This window comes from Pseudopipra pipra, chromosome 22 (assembly GCF_036250125.1).
Source record: "Pseudopipra pipra isolate bDixPip1 chromosome 22, bDixPip1.hap1, whole genome shotgun sequence".
NCBI lineage: Eukaryota > Metazoa > Chordata > Aves > Passeriformes > Pipridae > Pseudopipra > Pseudopipra pipra.
In genome coordinates, this window is record NC_087570.1 from 6833813 (window position 1) to 6848712 (window position 14900).

The 14900-nt window shown below is 49.8% G+C and overlaps 1 protein-coding gene across 18 annotated transcripts in view; it reads left to right on the forward strand.

Annotated features, from left to right (window-relative positions):
* EIF4G3 (eukaryotic translation initiation factor 4 gamma 3) overlaps positions 1–14900 on the forward strand; it is a 143315-nt gene that overhangs the window by 51691 nt on the left and 76724 nt on the right. The gene's annotated exons all lie outside the window — the stretch shown is intronic.

The following is a 14900-nucleotide window of genomic DNA, read 5'->3' on the forward strand; positions in this document are numbered from 1 at the left end:
TTTTACCCACCCACGCTGCGTGGATGGTTGAGCACTGAACAAAGGTCCAGTCCTGCCTAATGTAGGAGTGTTTGTGCATAAAAGATAAGGGCAAGACCACTTCATTTGAATTAGAGTCTGATTAAGGGTCATTGATTTCTCCATCAGACCCCTGAGTTAATAAATACTCATGAAAGTGAGTCTTTCCGAGGCAGGGACTGCTCTGGAGGCAGTAGGAAATGAAAATATTGATGGATGATTTTAGGCTTTGGATATCATTTGGTACTAAAACTAATTTTGCCATAGAATTTGTGTCACTTGGCTGTGTGGTCACAGATGACTGTGAGTGCTGAGCTCAGTCTGGGCTCAGCTCAGAGGTCAGTCCTTGCTGTCCCCTGGTCAGGATCTCACCATCTCCTGGGGCTCAGTTTCTTGAAGTGGGGATCTCACAGAATCATGGAATATCCTGAGCTGGAAGGGACCCACAAGGAGCATCCAGTACAACCCCTGGCTCTGCACAGACATCCCAACAATCCCACCCTGTCCCTCAGAGCGTTGTCCAAACCCTCCTGGAGCTCTGGCAGCCTTGGGGCTGTGCCCACTGCCCTGGGGAGCCTGGGCAGTGCCAACCACCCTCTGGGGGAAGAACCTTTTCCTGAGATCCAACCTGACCCTGCCCTGGCACAGCTCCAGCCGTTCCCTGGGTCCTGTCCCTGGGCACAGCAGACATCAGGGCTGCCCCTCATGAGGAAGCTGTGAGGTCCCCCCTCAGGCTCCTTTTCTCCAGGCTGAACAAGCCAAGTGCCCTCAGCTCCTTGAATGGCCCTGAGAGGGCCCTTTCCCCTCCCCCTGTGCAGAATCCATGCTCTGAAGGAGCACAGAGGGTCAACAAGTGCTGCAGTTCCACAAGTGCCCCCTCTCTGCCCTGGCTGCTCCAGAGCTGCCTATCCCACACTCTGGGTGATGGAGGTGAGGTGACAGCTTAAATTCTAGGAAGTGATAAAAGGAACTGCTGTCCCTCAGCAGAGCTCCGGGAGCTGGAGCCCTTTGTGGCTCTGCAGGGTCACGTGTGATGAGACAACGACACTGTGCTCTGTAAGGGAGAATTTGGAACCATGGATCAGGGATGTAAGGCAGATTTAGTCCCTCCTGTGGGAAGTCAGGTGCAGGTGTATGTTGTACCTGTGTTGTCTTTCCTTCAGCTTTATTTAAATGAGCAGAAGCAGCTGTTCTGCAGTGCTGTGGTTTGGTGACTCTCTCACTTGCTCCTCTGCCTTTTCCATGTGATGGAGCCAAAACAAGAGCAAGGCTCGCTGTCCCACTTCCTCCCAGGGCTTTCCTGACAACCAGCCTCTGGCACTTTGCTGCCCTTCAGAATTGGTTTGTGCAGCACAACGAGGAGAGCTGGGCAGTGATGTGGAACAGTCCCACACCCCCGGCGCCGCAGCAAGAGACAGCCTTTGCTTCCCAAATTCCAGGGCCTTGAAATCATCGTGCAGCTCTCAGGAATGTGCTGAACTGCGCAGGGGAATGCGCAGCACATGCTGCTGCAGTGATGTTATGGCCAGATGTGGCCCCAAGTACATAAAATTCTGTATTCCTGTTGGGTTTTGTGTGAATATTCCAACAGGGAGAGGAGGAACACGGCCCCTCTGCCTCCTCTCCTGGCTTGAGGCTGCACAAGGGGATGGTTGGACGCAATTTGCTTTCTCAGTGTGCAGAGGAAAGGAGAAGCTGTTGAAAAAGGAGCTGAGAAGTTCCTCCTCGGGTATGGCTCCCGGAGCAGGTTCTCCAGAGCTCAGGTAGGGCCTGGATTGGCAGCCTGCCGGGCACCACTTGCCTGAGCTCTCTCATCCCATGATGGGTGTGGGAGAGTCCAGAGCAGGCAGAGAACATTCCCAGAGCCACTAACACAGAGCAGCTGAAATGCTGTCAATCTGCCCCTCTCTGGCTGTACCTCCCAGTAAATGATGGGGCAGCTGTGGTGGGATGGGAATAACAGGAAAACCCTTCCAGAGCAGCCAGGCTGGGGCTTGGAAGGAGCAGCAGGACAGAGTTTCCCTCTGTCCATGGAGTGATCAGAGGAGGAGAGGGCTCCTTCAGCTGTGCCATGAACAGAGGCAACATGTGGAGCTTAGGGCACGAGGAGAAGACAATTTGAGCCTGGGAATGTTGTGAAGGATCCCGAGGAACAAGTGCAGTGGGTTCTGGCGCACGAGGGGAATGGTTTGGAAAAGACTCTTGGCTTTCTCTGCCTCGGCTTAAAAACTGCGGCTCTGACGTGTGTGCGGAGGGATTCTCTTAGTCCAGGCCCATGGTTTGGAAGCACCAACCGACCAGGCTTGGAACAAATTGCCAGGAATTTCCTCAGTAATCAGGGAAAGCTGCAGCTCTCGTTAGGAACACGCTGTGCACTGAGCAGAGCTCAGCCTGCCCACGGCTGGGCTGGAATGTGGAGCACCAGGGAGCAGAGGACCTTTGGCATCTGTAGAGACCTTCTGAAGCTGTTGGAGTTATGGACGTCCCTCATCCACTCCTAAAAATGTCGAGATACACCCGAGCAAACAAAAGGGCAGGAGGGCTGAACCCGCTGGATCTCGGTGTTCGGAGACCTTGAATTTTAGGTGGCTGATTTAAATCCAGAACAGATTGTACCAGCTGAAACTCGTTACCATCTGGTTCTGTGCCTGAAGTGAAGAGAGTTTTGTGGTCTCATTCTGGTCCTCAGAAATGTCACCATCGTTAAATTAGCGTTTGTAATGGCAGGGAGACATTCCTTAGTACCTTAAGGTCTGGGAATGTGTGCCAGGAGCATGTCTGCCTGCCATCTGTGGCATGTTTATAGGCAATCCCCAAGCCCCCCTTTTATTATCTTGGATCCTTTCTATGGGAGCTGGAATAATCCTGTTATAACCATGGTGTTTATTCAATGCCTCCATCACCCGTGGTCCCAATGTGAGATGCTTTTAATAAAGTGACGTTTATTAAGGGATTGGAGTGGAAGGAGGGATGTAATTTAATTGTAACCTCGCCCCTTGTGCCCTGTGGAAAGTCAGGTGTCCTGGGAAGTGTGAGTGTTACTCCTGGTTCTCTCCTCATGTTGGAGGCAGCTGCCTTTGGGGTCTGATTGCTACACATTACACTCATCTTCCCCCAAATTCTGGGGACCAGTGACAGCACCTAAGGGAGTGGCTGGAGCTGTTACAGAGGAGATTTAGTCTGGATATTAGGAAAAGGTCTTTCCCTCAGAGGGTGGTTGGCACTGACCAGGCTCCCCAGGGCAGTGGGTACAGCCCCAAGGCTGCCAGAGCTCCAGGAGGGTTTGGACAATAGGGTGGGATTGTTGGGATGTCTGTGCAGGGCCAGGAGTGGGACTTGATGATTTTTGTGGGTCGCTCCAACTCAAGGTATTCCATGATTCCCCATTATTTGGTCCACACATGCTTTGCTAGGAAGAAGAAATCTGGAGCACAAGGGACTCCTGATTTTACCATCTCACTCCTGCAAACACCCTGTCCATCATTTCTGTGTCCAAGAGTGTCCTTGTGCACACCTTGGTCGGAGTCAGTCTCTAAACTTTTCAGGGAACTCTTCCCCCGTGGAGCTTCTCCACCCAGGAAGCTCCTTGTTTTGGGGACAGTGCCATTAGAGCAGATTTCCTGCCACTTTAAACCACCTGGAGTCCTGTGACTTGTGGGCTTGTCAGGCAGGATGCTTGTTAGTGATGTGGACACAGAACAAAAGGTGAAACTCTCCTTGGATAAATGGAGAAGTTGGTGCTGGACCAGCCATGTGAGAAAGTTGCCTGTTCTGCTCCTCCAAACAGCACATTCCAGTTCTTTGGGTCTTCTGTCCATTCTAGATAATGAGGATAAAGAAAATCTAAGCAACTCAATTATTGATAGTGCTTTGAGGGCAAGAGACCTGCCTAAAAAACCAGATTAATATGCACTAATGGATTTTTTCTGAGCAGTCAAGAGTTTGACCTCTTGTCCTTCCCACTTTGTTCCCTGCGCTTCCTTCTGCACATCCAGGTCAGGCTTCATCCCAGCACATTTCCAATACATTTTGCTAATTCTGAGCTTGCAGGATCTGTGACTGCAGGTGGAGATTTGAAACTGTGAGTTATTTAATAGCTGATAAATCCAGAAGTGTAATCTGCTTTTGGCCTTTGTGTTCGAGACCTGCTGGAAGTGCAGCTGAACCCTCTGGTTTGTAATAGGATTAGGAGGGGTTTGATTGGGTTAATAATGCTGGGAATATTTCCTCCTAGAATGTATTTCATTATTTTTGATTCATTACTGTGCTTTTTACCTCATTAGGTTAAAGCTGGGCTGGAAATGTTGAGCATGTCTGTGTCTTGGTGCCTTCAGGGTGCTTTTGTGTAGGGATGCTTGGCTTGGTGGGTGTCTTCTAGTCTGGGGGAGCAGCTGGGTGTAAGAGCTGCAGGAGGAGAGAGTGGGGAAGGCATAATGTGGCTTCAAATGCCAATTAACACTATTAATTTTAATAATTATCTAACCCTGGAAGCAGTTAGATTTCATAAGGCACAAGGTAGGAGAGGTGAATGAATTAGTTTTAATATTTGTGCACTTAAGAAGGACTAGAAACAGCCTTCAAGTCTTTTTTTTTTCCAACAAGAAAAGGAAAGAATAAAAAATCCATTCCAATTTTATCAGGTACACGTGCAAAGGGAAGATTGCAGCACAAATCCTGAGTGTAGTCAGGACTAGGTCTGCCTTTAGAGCCACCCCTCATGCTGCTGGTTTGCAGGGGATTCACAGAATCATCTCATGGAATCCCAGGATGGTTTGGGTTGGGAGGGACCTTAAAGCCCATCCAGTGCCACCCCGTGCCATGGGCAGGGACACCTTCCACCCTCCCAGGTTGCTCCAACCTGGCCTTGGACACTCCCAGGGATGGGGCAGCCACAGCTTCTCTGGGCACCCTGTGCCAGGGCCTCCCCACCCTCCCAGGGAGGGATTTCTTCCCAATATCCCATCCAACCCTGCCCTCTGGCAGTGGGAAGCCATTCCCCTTGTCCTGCCACTCCAGGCCCTTGTAGGAAATTCCTGCTCTGAGAGGTGTGTTTGATCCTTCTCCAAGTGCTCTGCTGTGCCCAGTGGGCAGAGATGTGTTTTTCTGCAGCTGCTTGAGCTTTTCCTCCCAGGAGTGACTGTGGCCTGGCTCAGAGTGTTCCCTGGCCCCTCCACCCTGGTGCAAATGGAGGGATTTGGAATGGGAAAGCTCCCTGTGGGTGTCTTGGCCACACAGCCCATCCTGGCCGAGTGCGAGCGGGAACGGCTTTGTTTGGCTTGTGAGATTGTTGTGAATCAAAAGCAGTTTTAAACTTGCCAGTAGCTTTTCTTCAGGGGAGGGAGTGAAATACCTTTTTTAATAGAAAATCAAATTTCTCTGTAGCTGTTTTAAAATTCCGCAGATCCCTCCCTTCAGGACTTTTCCAGGTGTGTTTTCTGTTCTCGCAGCCACGTGCTCTGGGCTTTATTTTGTTGCTTTTCAGACTTTGCCACTTGTTGAACCACAGTTTTATTCATAATATAAGAAAACAAAACAATACGAGGCAACTTGCCATTTTCTTACATTTAATAATTCCAGTTCTGGAATCCCTTCTGTAATAATACCTTCTGTTCCCTGCGATTTAATGGCTGTTTTCTTGCATGCTCCAGAAAACAGGCAGTTTTTTAAACAAACACCATGTGTTCCATAAAGCACCAGAGTCAGCACAAAAGTCAGGGCTTTACTCAGCCTGCATTTTGTAAACACAGAGGGCATAAAATATACCCAGCAGCCAGATAAAGTGGGGAGATGGAGCCCTGGAATTACTGGATTCCATCCTGACCTGTTGTGTCAGGCTGGGAACTGAGGAATAACCTCTGGAGCCATTTCTACCTGTAGGAGAAAGGGCCACATTCCAGAGGTGAGGCTTTGAATCCATAACCAGCCTGGTTCTCCTGCCAGCTGAGCTCTCACTGTGCTGCTTTCCATGGAAACAACAAAGATTCTGGAGCAGTAATTCCAATTTTGGCTCCCCATAGCTTGGAAGGGCTGTGCCCATGATCTCCACAGACCCCCCTTTACAGAGCTGTTAGAAACCAATAATTTATTCAGTTGCTTTAAATTTGTGCAAATTCAGACACTTTATACACAGGGTATTTCTGGGTTTCAGTGTAATTTGATAAATCTTGAATATTTTATCTGATTGCTTCCCTGGACTCAGACAGGTGAAGGTTGGAAGAGACCTGGAGATCAGGTCCAAGTCAGGGTCAGCTGGAGCAGGGAACTCTGGGCCACATCCCCATGGGTTCTGAATATGGAAACATCCTCAGAGATAGAAGATGGCAAATTTTTGGAGCTTTTCATTGTGTTTTGGGGAAAAATAGGAGGAAAACTGCCAACCTGCTGATGCTCTGGAGGAGGGTCTGGGCTGACTGAGCTGGTGTTCCTGAGCACAAGTGATTGTCCTCAAAGTTCATGCTTTTGTTAAAATGGGACAGAATTTTATAGGACAAGCAAAAGGTGCTCTGTGAACTGCAGGGTGTCCCTGCTGACGTTCCCAGCAGTGGAGGTGTTGGAATTCTGCCCCCAGCACACACAGGCACACGTACACGCCTTCCTTTTGAGTATCTTTATTGTAGAAAATACCAATTTCCCTAATTACGTGGTGGTCATTAGCAGCCCAGCCCAGGCTGTGAGCCAGGTGCTGCAGCCAGGCAGGGCCTGGCAGTTCAGCTCGGAAAGGAGCCAAATAACCCCCCGGCAGCAGTTCCAGATGTTATGGGGTCATTTACAGGGACCTTCCCCGTGGCCTCGCGCCTTCGTCAGCACCAGTTCCAAACCCAGGCAGGTTCTGTGCTGATGGATTTAATAAAGAGGTGGCTCTGGGAGGGCAGAGCCACTGGCAGGACATGTCCACCCCCATGGCTCAAAATGCCACTGGTTTCAGTATTCCAGTCTGGATCCTCCGCTGACCACGTCGCTGGGGCTGGAGCTGGGTGTGGGCTGATCAGCTGGAGCGACTGACCCGGGAAGCAGGAGGGTTGTTCTTTCCTCCCCAGGCTGGGTGTCCTGTTTGCCTTTGCTCTGTGGTGAGGGGTGGACACATCCAGGATTGCTGCTGAGAAAAGCACACCATCGTGGAATGGTTTGGGTTGGAGAGACCTTAAAGCTCATCCACCCTGAGTGTAGTCAGGACTAGGGCTGCCTTTAGAGCCACCCCTCATGCTGCTGGTTTGCAGGGGATTCACAGAATCAAATAATGGAATCCCAGGGTGGTTTGGATTGGGAGGGACCTTAAAGCCCATCCAGTGCCACCCCCTGCCATGGGCAGGGACACCCTCCACCCTCCCAGGTTGCTCCAAGCCCCATCCAACCTGGCCTTGGACACTCCCAGGGATGGGACATCCTCTGGGAAATCCATTCCAGGGCCTCCCCACCCTCACAAGGAAGGATTTCTTCCCAATATCCCATCTCTCCCTGCCCTCTGGCAGTGGGAAGCCATTCCCCTTGTCCTGTCCCTCCATCCCTTGTCCGCAGTCCCTCTCCAGCTCTTCTGGAGCCCCTTTAAGCACTGGAAGGGGCTCTCAGGTCTCCCTGGAGCCTTCTCTTCTCCAGGTGAAGCCCCCCAGCTCTCCCAGCCTGGCTCCAGAGCAGAGGGGCTCCAGCCCTGGAGCATCTCCGTGGTCTCCTCTGGACTCTCTCCAGCAGGTCAGGAACGGGCATCTCGTGTCTGTTGCACAGACTGTCCAGGGAGGAGCAGACCAGCTTTCCTTCACAACCTGCCCTTGGTGACAGTCTGATTATCCATGTTAAAGAAGGAAAAATACCTGTAGCTCTGTGGTTGTTCCTTGGGACTCTGTTTCCCTGTTCTTTCTGTTCTGCCTGCTCAGATGGGTGACATTAAATCACACAAAGCCATAAAAAAGGTTGTTACCACTTTCTCAGGGCAGGTAATGACACAGGTGATGTACCCCAGGACAAACTGCTGCAGAGGATGAAGGGCAGAGAGAAGTAATTTCTCCTGGGTCAGGATATTTGTATCCTTTTAAAGGCTGAGTTTAATCACAGAATCCCAGAATGGTTTGGGTTGGGAGGGGCCTTAAAGCTCATCTTGTGGCAGGAGCACCTGCCACTGAAATGTTCATATTTACCAACACAAGGAGTTCTCCTGAAGGCTGAGCTTATGGAAAAAGAGGGAATTAAACCAGTGTCCTTGTGAGAAGAAGGGCAGTGGTGATGCCAGCTGCTTCTTCTCTGCTTGTTTTACTTGTCTTCAATTTGGTGAATCTCAAAAATCAGACAAGACACCTGGAGCTGACCTGGCATTTGAAAAGAATAGCTTTAGAAAAAACCCTACATATTTAAATAAACTCACTGAACAATCACAGTTCCTGTTTACTCTTTGCTTCCACCCAAACCTGGGAGTTTCCCAGTAAATCCCACGTGCAGAGACTTTGTCCCATGTCCCACCCTGGTCTCGTCCCAGCCCCTCCATCAGGACACCACAGGTGTTTGGAACTGTGTTAAAGTGAAAACTCTACATCTGCACGACCTGTCCAGTGTCAGAGAAGAGCTCTGGTCCTTTCATCACTGATTTTAATGAGACTTGGAATATTCCAAGTACTATATAAAATGTTTCCCCCGTCCTGACGCACCTCCAGGGGAGCAGCACTGGCCTAGAGAGGCAAAAAAGTAAAAAACCCAGATATTTTAATTTTACAGTGGTGAAGACAAGCTGATTTCAGTGATTCTGGATAATTTGCTAATGAGCTGCTTCAAAAATTCAGCATTTCTGCTGTGGTGTGCCCCAAACCCCTGTGTGTTGTACACATAGCTGTTGATGAGGACTGTGTTTGAGCAGAGTGACCCGAGGGGGTGTGTGATGATCTGCAGGTCAAGTGGCGTTGTAATAAAGAAACATTTAGAGGGGAATTGTCCCTGTTTAGTGGTTTAATCGTTGTTGTGCTATTTTTAAAGCTGAGATAATTCACAGGAGTAGTGGGAAATTATGCTTTATGCATTATTTGAGAGGCTGCTGTGTAGGAAAGGCTGAAATGAATAAATTTAACAATTTAGGTTTCTCCATTGTCATTTCTAATATTTGCAGATGAGCTGGAGTTACATGTTACAGATACTCTGGATTTTTTCCTGCCATACACAAATTTTCACATCATACCCATTGCAGCTTCCAGGCCTGTTTTGCTGCCTGCAGAGCACCCCAGGGAGGACAAAAAGAGATTGATTTGAATTATGGGGTCACCAAAATAACAATAAAATACAAATATGTCCTAAAGAAATGCAGGTGCTGAGTGATGCCCTGTCTGTGGTCAGGTGCAGGTGAGGGGGCTGATCCTGGGCATCTCCAGAGCTCTGGGAGTCACAAAGGGGTTTATTTTGTCCATTGCCAACATATTGATTTAGGTCAAAAGCTGCTTCACCTCCTCCACTGCAGCCCCTGGGAGGGTGGTAAAGCCAGGGGGAGCAGGACCCTGCTCATCCCTTTCCCTTGATGTTCCTAAGGCAGCACCAGGATGGAAAATGAGCCTTTCATTGCCCACGTGTCTGTGGGCTGTGGAGATTCTGGGCTGTTCTGGGATGCTCTGGCTGCGGCTGTTATCTCTGCCTTGCAATAACACAGCTTTTCATATCAGATCAAAAACAGAATCTTGCTGTAACATTGAGTCTTTGGAAGTTTGAACCATTTTCCCTGGAAGGCAGTGCAGGAACAGGAGCAGCTGCCTTTGGGGAGGCTGGAAAAGCTGCTTCTCCCAACACTGAGTTAGTGCTGATACACCTTCATTAAAATCCAGGCCAGTCAGAAACCAAAGCTGGAGGGGAAATAAAGGAGCTGGGTGTGAGGAGGGGCAACCTGAGGAGCTGCTGCTCCGGCCTGCCTGAGTTCATTAGGGAGAAATGAAGATACAGGGTTTAAATTATAATCCTCTTTACTTTCTAAGAGCTGAATGCTGAGATTTCACTCGTTGGGTCCTGGAGGGCTGCAGTCGTTTGGGTTCCAGTGATTGAGTTATCACAGGGATTGGATTGGAGGCTGTGGGAGGGCAGAGCCAGCCCAGCTCAACAGAGAAATGAGGATTCAGAACTAAAAGCCACTGTCCTTGCTGTCACCATCATTCCACACGTGTCAGGGATGGGTTGTGCTGCTGTGGCGATTCCTTCACCTGCATCTGAGGCCCAATTCCTGCTGCCCAGGCCATTGACCCAGGGAAGAGTCTCCAAGAGCAGCCTCAAGGGCTGGTGCAGCAGCACAGCCCGTCCCACGTTCCCTTTGTGGTTTTACTGGAGGAAAATAGTTCAGCAGCTGGAATGAAAACAGAGTCTGGTTGTTAAAAACAGGGACACAAAGGGAACACCCGGGCAGGGATCCTCCTCTCCTGTGCCTCCCCCCAGGGGCAGCTGCCTTTGGTCTCAGGGGCTCGTGTGAGGAAGAATTTATAAATTTAGGGATAGGATCCCTTAGTAGAAGAACACTGAGTGTTCCTCTGAGTGCCCAGCTAGGGGGTTTGGATCAATATTTAGCATTTAACTGGGTCAGGGAATGGCTTGGGAAAAGACCAGTGCTGTGCAGAGGTACCTGTTCAGCAGGAGAAATGGGGGTGAGGGGGGTGGGTCTTTTGAGGAAAAAACTGGATCTCACAACAGCTTTTTCCTATTTCCAGCCTGTGCATTTTTTTTGTATTTTATTTCTCAACATAAAAGAGTAAAAAGGTATTTTTTAAAGTACGTGTGGTGCCCTTGTGGTGGGTTTTTAGCTGCGTTTTTTTCCATTTGTTAGTGCAGTGATATATGAGATATAATGACATACAAACCACTTGGGCAAGATACCATAAAAATATGGTATTATTTCTTTGCAAGCTTCACACTGGGCAAGAAAAAAGCCCTTTGGGACTCCCTGGGACATGCAAGGGCTACCTGTGACCCCAGCACACCCCTCATGTTGTTCTGAAGTGTTTTCCTTGCTGTCCCGTTCCTCCCCAGGGATTAAAGCTTTGTGCTGATGTGCAGTGGTGCTGGAGTTCTCCCCACCCAGGAGCCCAGTGGCTGTGCTGGTGTTACTGGGAAGTGACTGGGAGTGTGAAGGTTCCCCCCAAGGTCACACGGGAGCAGCAGCAGAGCTCCTGAGTCACGGTCATGTGTCAGAGCTGCAGGTCCAGTTCTCCTCCTCGTGTGTAACTCCATAAATATAGACCCAGCCAGCCTCTTCCCTGAGTCAGGAGAGGGCTCAGCAATCGGGATTAACCCCTTCCCACACCACCCCAGCCTCAGGAGGGGACACTGTTCTGCCTGGAGGTGGAAGAGTTTTGTTCCCAAAAAAATTTTCCAGAGGCAGAGCTGCGTGACTCAGCTTTTGTGAGCCTGGTGTGTGTACTTTGCCTGTTTATTCCCAGGACAGGCAGTCCCGAGGGAGTCATGTTACGCAGCAGGCTCAGTGTTTATTAACCAGCTCGGGGACTGAGCTAAGAATAACTTTTTTACAGTTGTTTTGTTGATAGTGATTATTTTTTCTTGCTTAGCGCAGCAGCACCCGAGGTGGAAACAGCCCAGAGAGAGGGTTTTCCTGGCAAGTTGTGGGAATATTAAACTCTCAGCTATTATCACCTTCCTCCCCCCGCCACCAGCCACAGCTGAAATACAAAATCAGGGAAGGGAGAGCTTGAAGGGAAGCAAATAGCTGTGTGTCCAAGGGGAGCAGCTCAGCAGCACTTCTGTGAACTCCAGGGATTCAGTCCAGCCTTTAGATGCTTCAGAACCAACACTTACCTGCAGAGTGGTGCTTCCTTCCCTGCCTTCCCCTCCCCAGGGGTTTATTTAGGGGATTTTGGAGCGTTTCCTTGCTGATCTCTTCATCCCCTCACTCCATCCTCAGCATTCCAGCCCTGGAGCCCTGTGTTGCCACGTGACTGCACGTGACCACCTTACTTTCTGTTCCTATTTAGCTGCTTGGCACAGAAGAAGTCCCTTGGACAGATGAATAGATGCAATGCTTTAATCAGCTGACGGGGCTGAAAAGCCGCAGAAGGCTGTGATTTATTCTCTTGGATCTTTGATAATTTATTTAGGCTCCCACAGTCTTATATGTGAAGTTAATACCTGCAGAAATTTATAAACCACTTTTCCCCTCCCTTTTATTCCCCCCTGTTACATTTCTAACACAAACACCAGTGAAGGCAAAACCTCGCTATGGTTTGAAACGTGCTGGGCAGAAGTGTTTGTTGTTGTGCAATAGTTGTAAAACATGTTTATTTAGGTGGTGTTTGTGGTCTGCAGTGGAGTTTGTGTTGCACTTGTTCCCTAGGGCAGAGCTGTGACCTCGCACCCACAGCGGTCACTTGTCCACAGCCACTTTGTTTGGTGACACCTTAATAGCAGAAACCCTTCAGTGGCCACAACTTAAGCCTTTATGTGGCTTTTTTCTTTATTTTTAACTTAATGCTCTGTTTATTCTGGGGGAGTTTAAACACTAGGGGAAGTGTAACACCGGGCTGTGTCATCCTGTCAGCCCCCAGTGTCAGAAGTGACGTGTCTCCAGTGAGGGGGTGCCTTTGGCACTGTGTCCAAATGCCTGGTTTATGGCCTTGCTGCTGAAACTCAAAGCTTTTTAGGCTCAGTGATAGCTGTGCTTCCTTTCTTTCACAATTCCTTTGGCTTGGGTGATTAAAAAAAACCTGGGGCTGTTTTGGAGGTGGGATTTTGGGCCAGCATTAATACTTGAGTTAGGCTTTGGGAGTTAGATGACTTAGGCTTTGCTCTGTCACATGCAATTTAAGCCTGAAGAAAACATGTTGTCATGACCCTGAAGGCAGGGGAGAACAGTAGATATTCCCTTCTCTTGTTGCTGAGGTGCTGTGGGAGCAGCAGTTTGGGATGAGGTCTCACCTCTTGACACCCACAGCTGGAGGCACAAGGAGCTCCCATTCAGCTGATCCATTTATTGATATTATCTATTCATAACATTTCCTGTCACCCACCTTGTGTGCTCACTGCTGCTGGTGGAAGAGATACCAGAGGGAGTGGCTTTAAACTGTGAGAGGGCAGGATTAGGTTGGATATTAGGAAGAAATCCCTCCCTGTGAGGGTGGTTTGGCCCTGGCACAGGTTGCCCAGAGAAGCTGTGGCTGCCCCATCCCTGGAAGTGTCCAAGGCCAGGTTGGATGGGGCTTGGAGCAGCCTGGGCTAGTGGAAGGTGTCCCTGCCCATGGCAGGGGGTGGGATGAGTTGGGCTTTAAGGCCCCTCCCAACCCAACCCATTTTAGGATTCTGTGACACAAAGAGCAGCATCAGGACCCTGTGCAAGGTGTGTGGACTGACAGCAATCCACTGATCCTCCAAGGGGAGAGGCCCTTATCTCACATTGGGCAGAGATCCCAGATGCACAAAGTCAGCAGCAGGATCCTACAAATGCAGGACAACTTCTGCAGGCTGTGGATGAAAAGCCACTGGAGCTCCCTGTGCCTTGTTCTGCACCACTGAGAGCTCTGGTACATCCACTGTAGGCATCGACACCTCCAGCTCCAGCACAGTCAAACCCGGCAAATAAAAGGGGGAAATAGTTGATGTTGCATCTGACATCTCGAAAATAAGAAGCATTAGAAGACTTCTTTCAAAGTAGTTGTTAGCATGAATTAGTTTTTGGCAGTGGTAAGGACGGAGGGAAGGGCTGGCTGGAGAGGATCCGATCAGCTGAGCTCCTGGAGAGGAGGGACAGGGAAAACCTACCCTGCTCACCTGTCAGAGGCTGGGCAGGGGCTGATCAAAGCTTTTAATTGCTCCTGAGCCAGAGTCTGTGCCGCTGTGTTGGCATAAACCACTGCAGAACAACATTCTCCAGGTAAATCCCCTGCCCAGTGTGTTTGGTGTCCTCACAGCACAGATCTGGTGGTGTACTTGGAGACTTGCATTTTTATCTTCATTTTGACCCACAAAGCAATCAGGGAATCAGGTAGAAAACAACAGAAGGTCCTGCTTGGTTAGTTTGGGTGGTAGTAACAGTGTCCTCACATCTCTGTGGAGTTGTGTGTAAGTTTTACTCTTTAAAAAGCAGTTTGAGTGCGGTCCCAAAGCAGGAATAGGAGGTGTTGCAGCAGCTGGTGTTTAGGATGGGATCTTCTTGGACTGCACCCAGTCCCCTCATCCCCTCTGCCACATTTTTTGTTTATTTGTTTTTGTTTTATTTTTCCTTCTTTTTTTTCCCGAGGCTGGGAAATTCCTGGTCAGATTGTTTCTAAACTGTATTTTCATTTACTTTGTGTTACATTTTGATCGTTGGGGATTAGTTGGGGGTTTTATGTCTAGGGATGGAAAAGAAGGAAAAAAAGACTTAACACAGATTGTCCCCTGTGCTGGGCATGGCCGGGGCACCTTCAGCCCCGGGGGCACCGCTGGGACCCTCCGGACAAGGAGGACCCGGAGGGGCTGGAGCGTGTGCAGGGAAGGGAACGGAGCTGGGAAGGGGCTGGAGCAGCAGGAGCAGCTGAGGGAGCTGGGGGGGCTCAGCCTGGAGAAAAGGAGGCTCAGGGGGGACCTTCTGGCTCTGCAACTCCCTGACAGGAGGGGGGAGCCGGGTTGGGGTCGGGCTCTGCTCCCAGGGAACAAGGGACAGGAGGAGAGGGAACGGCCTTGAGTTCAGATTGGATATTAGGGAAGATTCCTTCATGGAAAGGGTGGTCAGGCACTGGCACAGGTTGCCCAGGGCAGTGGTGGAGTCCCCATCCCTGGAGGTGTTAAATAGGTGTGGATGTGGCCTTTGGGGACATGGTTTAGTGGTGGCCTTGGCAGTGCTGGGGAAGGGTTGGACTCTTGAAGGGCTTTTCCAACCTTAACGATTCTGTGATTCTTGAAAGCAAAGACTGTCTCAGGCTGCTGGCTGGGTGTTGTGCCACTACAAT